The sequence below is a fragment of the Nanorana parkeri genome, unplaced genomic scaffold, assembly GCF_000935625.1.
Source record: "Nanorana parkeri isolate BGI_ZX_2015 unplaced genomic scaffold, ASM93562v1 scaffold254, whole genome shotgun sequence".
NCBI lineage: Eukaryota > Metazoa > Chordata > Amphibia > Anura > Dicroglossidae > Nanorana > Nanorana parkeri.
Window position 1 is genome coordinate 946412 of NW_017306522.1, and position 8400 is coordinate 954811.

At 43.6% G+C, this 8400-nt stretch overlaps 2 long non-coding RNA genes across 2 annotated transcripts; both read left to right on the forward strand.

Annotated features, from left to right (window-relative positions):
• The first annotated feature begins 387 nt into the window (after nt 1-387).
• On the forward strand, nt 388-878 carry LOC108787312. The gene is made up of 3 exons (XR_001941249.1): nt 388-454; nt 589-659; nt 817-878. It is a non-coding gene; the product is annotated as an uncharacterized LOC108787312 (long non-coding RNA).
• A 234-nt stretch (nt 879-1112) lies between these two features.
• LOC108787313 lies at nt 1113-1787 on the forward strand. The gene is made up of 3 exons (XR_001941250.1): nt 1113-1155; nt 1498-1635; nt 1740-1787. It is a non-coding gene; the product is annotated as an uncharacterized LOC108787313 (long non-coding RNA).
• Nucleotides 1788-8400: the final 6613 nt, after the last annotated feature.

The window sequence follows — 8400 nt, forward strand, 5'->3', positions numbered from 1 at the left end:
GGGGATCGGTTCTAATGCTGCCTAGAGGGGGTTTGGATATAACCAGACCACATAATGGACCTTCTTCCCCGACCATACATGTATACTGATAATACAAGCATTCAGCCTTATGACAACTGCAGACTCCACAACACCTACCTGATCTCAGTTACACAACAGAGTATCAACCAAAAATTTCCAACCTAGCATCTAGACCAGGGCTAGGCAACCTTAGCAGTCCAAATCCCATCATGGCTCTGCTTCTGTGAGTCAGGCAAGATCTCACTCACACTTCAAAATAATAACAGAAAAATAAAATTTTGTGTAATTTTAGGATGGCCGGGTTTTAAGGCTGGATATAAAAAGAGTTACACATTGTAATACATTGTTATTTTGTCTTTTAGCTCCGTCCAGACTGACAACGTCACAACCAACTTGGTGGACCGCATATTCAAAGGCTCTCTGAAATCTCAAGGTAAGTTGGCACATTACCACATCTCATTGGATTGCTTGACTTATATAATCCTTTGTGTATGAAGAGTTTCAGATTGATTTTGTCCAGATATATGAATGGTGCTGACTAAACATTTCTTTTTGTTTGTGTTGCAGTGGTTTGTCAGAACTGTCATTATACTTCTGACAGATATGAGGAATTCATCGACATCCCTCTGGAGATCAATGTAAATATTACACCTACTATATATTATTTTATATTATATTGAATTATATTTTATTAGGGTAGACCAGAGCTCTGTCAGATCTGTATTCATGAATCTATTACAATTATTATTATGATAAAAATGAATAACATTATCTTTGTGTTTTGTTTTTTTCCAGTCCTCAGATAACATCACAAAATCATTGAAAGATTTAGTGAGAGCGGAAACACTGGAAGGAGATAATGCATACAGATGCAGCCAGTAAGACTTTGTTTTATGGATATTCAGCACAGCCCAGCGTGGGTGGGGTGAACGGGCCCTAGGTGTTTGAATGTCTTTACTTTCATGTTCTAATGTATTTAGCTTTGTAGTAACACTGACATTTCCATTTCTTGCTTTCTTAGGTGTAACCAGTTGGTTAGAGCCGAAAAGGAGTGTACCATCGACAAAGCTCCTAACATATTGACTCGAGGGTCTGAAGAGATTTGATATATTCACAGGATAAAAACTGACCAAGGTAAGCCTCTAATCAGAGGCATTCCGAGGCCGAGTGACACCCAGTGCGGGTATCGGGTGACACCCCGCAGTGACGTTCACCTGGCGGGATAAGATATGCCGCCATGTCCCCTTCTCTCTCGAGCAACTGCCAGACTTTTCAGAGGGGGTGACACCAAAATTACTGTCAGTCATTTTGGTGTCACCCCTCCAATGGTGTCATCCGGGTGTGGGCCGCACACCCCTTGTGACGCCACTGCCTCCAGTGAGTTCAGGGTGTGGGGTCTCCTGTACTATCACGTTGGGAGGATGTCACAAGTTAGATTTTTTGTTACATTGCCTAAGACATTGTTCTTTTTTCCAGAGGGTAACATACCCAAAGAAGATCGACATCAGTCCGTACACCTCGAGTGGCAGTGAAGCCATCAAATACCAGTTATATGGTGTGCTCGTGCACAGTGGCTCATCTTGCCAAAGTGGACACTACTATGCCTATGTACAGGTAAGGGATACATACAATATGGAAGAATTTGTAGGCTGAATATATACGGTTGTTGTCTTTTTCCTTTATCTGTTTGTTAATCTAGTTTATTATCTATTTTTCAGGCTAGTCACGGTTGGTACCTGATGAATGATTCACAGGTAACCCCATGTGACATTAAGACGGTCCTTAACCAGGGGGCTTATGTACTCTTCTACAAGAGGTATGCACTTTCACAACATGATTTGTCATGCAACTAACTGTGACTTTTCTTGTCATGTTTTGTGTCATTTCATATTACCATAACAATTTCTAATTTATCTATTACAGAGTACCATCTGAGCCCTGCAGACCACAACCAAACCTTGTGACAGCATGCTGTAAGGTAAGAAATTGTCATTTCATTATTGTGCAAACCTTCTCATACCTGCCTACAATCTATGGGAATGATAACTGCTTCCTATAAGCAGTTTCTAGCTGATACTGTAATCACTTACATAGATCACTTTGTACTACCAATATGCACCATACATACTTCATCTTGCAGGGGTGACACCAGCAGGACTGACAGTCATGTTGGTGTCACCCCTGGTTGTTATATACAGGGGTGCTGGAAACGGGGTAATTTTCATTGAACAATTTTTCTGGAATTTTTCTCTGGGGACTATGTTTAATGTTTAAGTAGATGTTGGGCTATTTGGTCGGGGATGGAGCTACTCTTTCCGGACTCTTAAGCTATTCTGCGTCCTTTAGCATCTATTTCCTTTTCCTTTTATTGTCTGTCTTTTTTTTTTCATTATGCTCGCACACGTGAGCTGTTTAGTGCATTGATGTTGGATAGAAAGTCTTCTATTTATATAGATATGGAGGAGATATTCCTCTCAGACTGTTTTGAGTTTTGTTTTTGCTGATGGGGGAGAAATTGGCAAGAATAGGGTAATAGATATGATCTGTTTTACAGAGCTATTATATATTGTGTGTATGGCATCTAGTGATCCCCCCCCCCTACTACTTGACTATGCTAATGTGGAAGAATCTGAAATGCAATTGTATGCTATACTGATTGTGCATCATGTGCTATTTTATTGTTTTATTCTATTTTGGAAAATTAATAAAATACTTTGAAAGATAAAAAGTCAGGCACTCGGTCATGGACCGAGAGCCCGACAGTTTCAGAAGAGAGGAGGGGACCTGGCGGCATACCTCATCCACTTCTCTCTCTGCCGGCGTCCATCACCAAGAAGGCCGCCGTCAGGCGTCAATCAGATGGCCGTGCATGCACAATGACGTCACCGGGCACGTGCAAGGTGACGCAACGCGCACGTGCGATGACGACACGGCGGGGTATCACCCAGTCTAGAGACCAGGTGACACCCAGCCTCGGGATGCCCCTGGGTATAGGGATCCTAGACATCCAGGGTGTAACAGACATAGACTCCAGACTCACCAGACCTGGTTGGCATCTCAGTGTAGATCCACTTGGGAGACAGTGGATAGCAACTGAAGTAGCAGATGAGCAAGGATGAATAAATATCCTCAACAGGAGAGACACCGGCCATGCTCCTGAAGTCCTCAGGTCCCAAGAAACTTCAAGAGCCATCATTGGTCCTGGGTCTCTTCCTCTGACCGCAACACAGGCCTCCTCCATGTTAGAGGCCTCAGGGAAGCATTTCCCTCACACCAGCCTATGCACACCCCCAGGCCTCAGGCCTGGCCTGGGGGGCTGACTGAACAGCACCCAGCCTCAATCCATGGCTTTTCCCGGCTAGTCTGAGCACATGGCAAATCCCTCCAGTATATGTACCCTATCCCAGCATGCACCACTGTTTGAGAGAAGCCCAGTGATTGGCTGCTGTACTGTACATACACTACAGTGCCTCTCATAGGCTGTCCCACAATATGACAATATGGAGTCACACTCCACCCAGGGGGGGTACAGGCAATGCCAGACACCTGGAATTAACCAGATAACTGCCACTATAATCCAGCCAGGCTGACTGCGGCCCTGGCCATCACTAAACGTCTAGTAGCCACATCACAGAAAGTGATGGCGGCTACCCAACTATTTCTAGCAGATTGTTTTTCTGCAAAGTGTAAGACCCTGAATATTGATTTTTCTCTTCATTAATTTGTACATTGTGATAGAACAAGGCATATGACATTAGTTTATTCTAGATTGTCATTTCATTACTGGTTTTCTTGTTAATGGAATATATGCATCCTTTGTGTAAACGGAAATCTTTTAGAAAACATTCATGATTCATTGGAGAGGAATCTGACATACTGCGCTAACTGCAAACTACAACTCCAAACGAACCCATTAGCATTCATGAACATGCGGCACGGCAAGATGTTGTCAACGCAATAGTCCGCATTATCCATAAAAACTGTGTGACCTGTATAACAACCAATGACTGTATGGAAATTACAGGTGGGCATATGCTGTGATAAAAATATAATGTCCCCCTGCCAGGAACAAGCAATACAATGATGACTACTCTATTGTTTTTTTAAATCCCCATCTCCATCGCCCAAACCCACAGATACACACTTACATATCTATATAATTTTTTCAGCATCTGGCTGTTATTCTTCCTCTTCTCTCACTGTGGCACGGATGGGTGGTCTTGGGCGTTAGCGCTATGATTATGAACAGGCTGCTATTGAACCTAGAAATGGAGCATTGGCAAGGGTGGGAGACAAGAATCACAGAAGAGTGATGGGAGAATAAGACCTAGTGGTACATGGAGTCATGCAGTCTGCTCTTATTTTTCTTGGGGGGGGTTGTGTATTTTCTTAAACTTTAAGTCTGGGTATAGACCTGTGTTTTTCACAAACGTGTTTTTGCACTCACTTACCGTTGACTGACTTAGTACCTTTGCTGGAATCTGTTTCACACATGAGCTGACTTTTTCAGAAATAAAATACTTTGTACCGTTACTCTTGAATTTTACTCCTCTCCATTCAATTAACCTGAAAGCAACAAGGATTTTGTCACTTCCAGGTTCAGTGCTGTAATTTCCTGGCCAGGAGGGGAGTTAATAAAGCATGATCTGTGCTCGATCAGCTTCATTGAGCTGCAAAGGTGACATTAGGGGTTTAACAGACCCTTAATGTCAATTTAAAGAGAAGTTGTCACCTCCAATGTGCTATCGCATAGAGGCCTTGTTAATCCCCTATGTAATAAGAAAAAAATTCACTGAGGAAAAAGAAAAAAGTTAAAATTAAATAATAGCAATTAACAAACACCCCAAAATATATTTTATAAAGCCTCATGTACACACTAATGTAAATACATGTGACGGGTGCACCTACATATGAAAATTAGAGTTGTACCACACGTGTTATGTTTTTCCACATGCCGGACTGAGATCAATAATTCTACGGCCATTATTCTTGGTAAATTCTAAATTGGTGAACTGTTGAGGCTTTTACCCACCTTACAGGAGTGGGAGGGCGTCTTAAGACGTCCTGCCCCTCCCCCCTCTCATGTGCGGTGCCCAGGGCGCACACGAGTGGGTGAACTGTCAGCCATGTACACAGCCAGCAATGGCTGTTTACATTCAAGCGATCGGGTGTCTCAGGTGTGCACCCCCGCGAGTACCTCCAATGCCGCCGCTGCCGGTCCTGCGATCAGCTGTGGTTGGTGCATCTGGGACCATAAGCTCTATCTGTCCCCAAAAAATGGTATAAAATGAATTTCAGTACAGCGTTGCATGACGGAATAAATGTCAGTCAAAGTACCGAAGCGCTGAAAACTGAAAAATGGCCTGGCCAGGAAGGGGGTTTAACACCCCGGTCATCAAGTGGTTAACAATGCATACATGGGGGCAGGAATATTTTTTTTTTTAAATTGTATCTTACTAAACATTAGTTTTTTGTAAACTTTTTTCTTATTTTTATTGAACTATAGTTTTATCACAAGGGGGCTGACATGTGAAAGGGACAGGTTCTCTTTACAAACAGAAACAGGAACCATACCGCACTCCTTACCGGGATTCCCACTTGATGAGGATGGGTGCTCGAAATGACTGCGGATGGCCCCGCCACACATGAACTATAGAAGAAATTTCACCAGCACACCATGAGTTGAAAAAGCAAAATATTTTATTGCCAATAGCTGTATCTCATTGGCAAGCGCTTTCGGGGCCCCGCAGGGTCCCCTTCATCAGGTTAAAGGTGCCCATACACTGTGCGATTATCGCACGATAATCGCGGGAAATCCCGCGATCGCACGATAATCGTAAAGTGTATGGAAGGCGTGCGACCGCTTTTACTGTAAGGTCGCACGTCTTTTGTCTTAGGAGCATGCTAGAAAACCAGCCGAGAATCGTACAATTTTCGGCTGGTTTTTAACATGATCGTAAGATCAAAGCCGCACGGGCCGGTGTGCGCACGCGCACACTGCCCGTTTAGCATTGCGGTCATCGGAAGCCTGCCACTCCACGGGGCGGGCTTGCGATGATCGCAAGTACGATCTGCCTGTCCAAGATGGGCAGATCGTACGTTTTTTAAATTACTTTACAACCATCGCAAGACTAAGGTCTTGCGATGGTTATAAAGTGTATGGCCACACTTAGAGATAACAGTGAAGTGAAAGACATGCAACAATATATACTTAGACATACCAATCAACTGAGTGCTGAAAAACAACTCCCATCCACCTGGGGCGTCAGTATGACGTCAGACCTGCCGTTAGGTATTTGAAAAGGACGTGTGCAGAATGATGTAAATACCAGACATATCTATTAAACCATCAGTGACTCCCAACAGTACATATATACTGTAAGTGTGACTCACCCTGTAGCAAAATACATTGTTGGGGTTAGAGATCGTATGACCGAGTGCAGAGCGGTATCAAGTGTCAGGGCCATGAGTGCACCGGGAACGGAGCTGCTCTGGTTGCCTCGGCAACATGACGCTATACAGCGGCTCTTAACATCCAGAGCCGTGGCCGCTTGTCCCGCCCACTGGCGCATGCGCTGTGTGGGTACAGGGACGTCTCGTCCGCTCACTGATCTGACAGCTGCCCCACTGCACAGTATGGGTCAGTAGCCCAAGGGCTCACAATGCGAGATATACCTTGAGCGTTGGGATGATAGTAAGCCACTCATACAGTCAGTTTGATCATAAAAATTAGATCAGACACTAGCTGTTAAGTGTGTAATTGCTGTGGGAGGTGCCAATGGAAAAAAGCAATAGTAAAACCTTGTAACAAAAACAGGCAATAATGAAGCCTTATGGCAGAGATGCAATACTAAATCAATCAACAGTGCACCTATCATGCAACTGCATATGCACAGTTTGCACATATACATAATATACAAAGGGGGTTGCTCTGCCCCACTCGGACAGTGCCCCCCTGTGTGTTATTAAGATTTGAAAGTTTACCATGTACAGATGAAATTAATGCATTACAACAACAACATTATGTACAGGGTATGCAAAATCCACTAGTCAGGAAACTTTGAATGGAGCAACAAATATAAGTGAAGTATAAGAGAAAACCCAAAGTGATAATTCATATATGTGAAAATGAAAATAAAAATAATCCCAGAGCTGCTGTCTGAGTGACTCATGCGGCCCACTGTGGATTTATGAATTTTGTCTTTGTCTCCTTGTCCCTCTGAGTACCAATGAAAGCAGTAGGCTCACCGCTGCACAGTTTGCCAAAACCTTTTTATCTCTCCTCCAGGAAACAGGTAAGTCCCAGATTGACATTGAGGCCCTTGGGGTACACTGCATCCAGTGTGTAGATCCAATGTGCTTCTCTTTGGAGAAGCATTTTGGCTCCATTACCACCTCTTGGGTGTCTATGTACCTGTTCTATCACCATGCCTTTGAGTTTGTGTATTTGGTGCTTCTGTGTGGCAAAGTGAACCGCAACAGGCTTGTTGAGATCTAGCTCCTCTCCTTTAGACAATTTACCTATGGCTATGCGAATGTCACTTCTGTGTTTCTGGAACCTTCTTTTAAACGGTCCAGTTGTCTTCCCTACATATATTAATGCACACGGGCGTTTCAATAGGTAGACACAGTAATCGGTATCACAGGTATGATAACCTTGAATACTATGTTTCTTCCCACTGTGGGGATAAAAAAACGATTCACCACATATCACGGAATTGCATAATTTGCAGCGGTGACATCTGTAACTTCCTGACCTGCTGGAGAAGGAAAATGGTCTCTTGGCATACTTGGGTCTAGGGTCCGCCTGGACCAACAGATCCCTGAGAAAATTGCTACGTTTGTAGATGTGCAATGGACTGTTTTTAATGACTGGTGTTAAGGTTTTGTCGGCCTGTAAGATATTAGAATTAATCTGAGTCGCCCTACTTATTGCCCGGGACGCTGATGTAAATGTCTGTACAAAGGGTGGCCTCTCCTGCTTGATGACTTTACCCGACTCCTCCTGAAATCTCTCTGTGGCTTTAGTAAGTGCCTGCTCAATGACCTCAATGGGATACCCCCTTTCTTTAAATTTATCATGCATGCGTCCAATCTGTTGTGCACGCACACTGGGGTCTGAGCAAATACGCATGACCCTCAAAAATTGAGAGACCGGCAAATTTTCTCTCAAGTGTTGGGGGTGGGCACTATTGTAGTGTAGGATTGTATTCCTTTCTGTGGGTTTAGTATACAGATGTCCAAAACGTGTTGTTAGTGATGGTAATGGAGTCATCTAAAAAGGCAATCTATATGTCAGATATGCTTGGGTTGAAGACAATACCTGGAAATAAACCATTAGGATATGCTACAAATTCACTGAACATCTGCGTGTCGCCA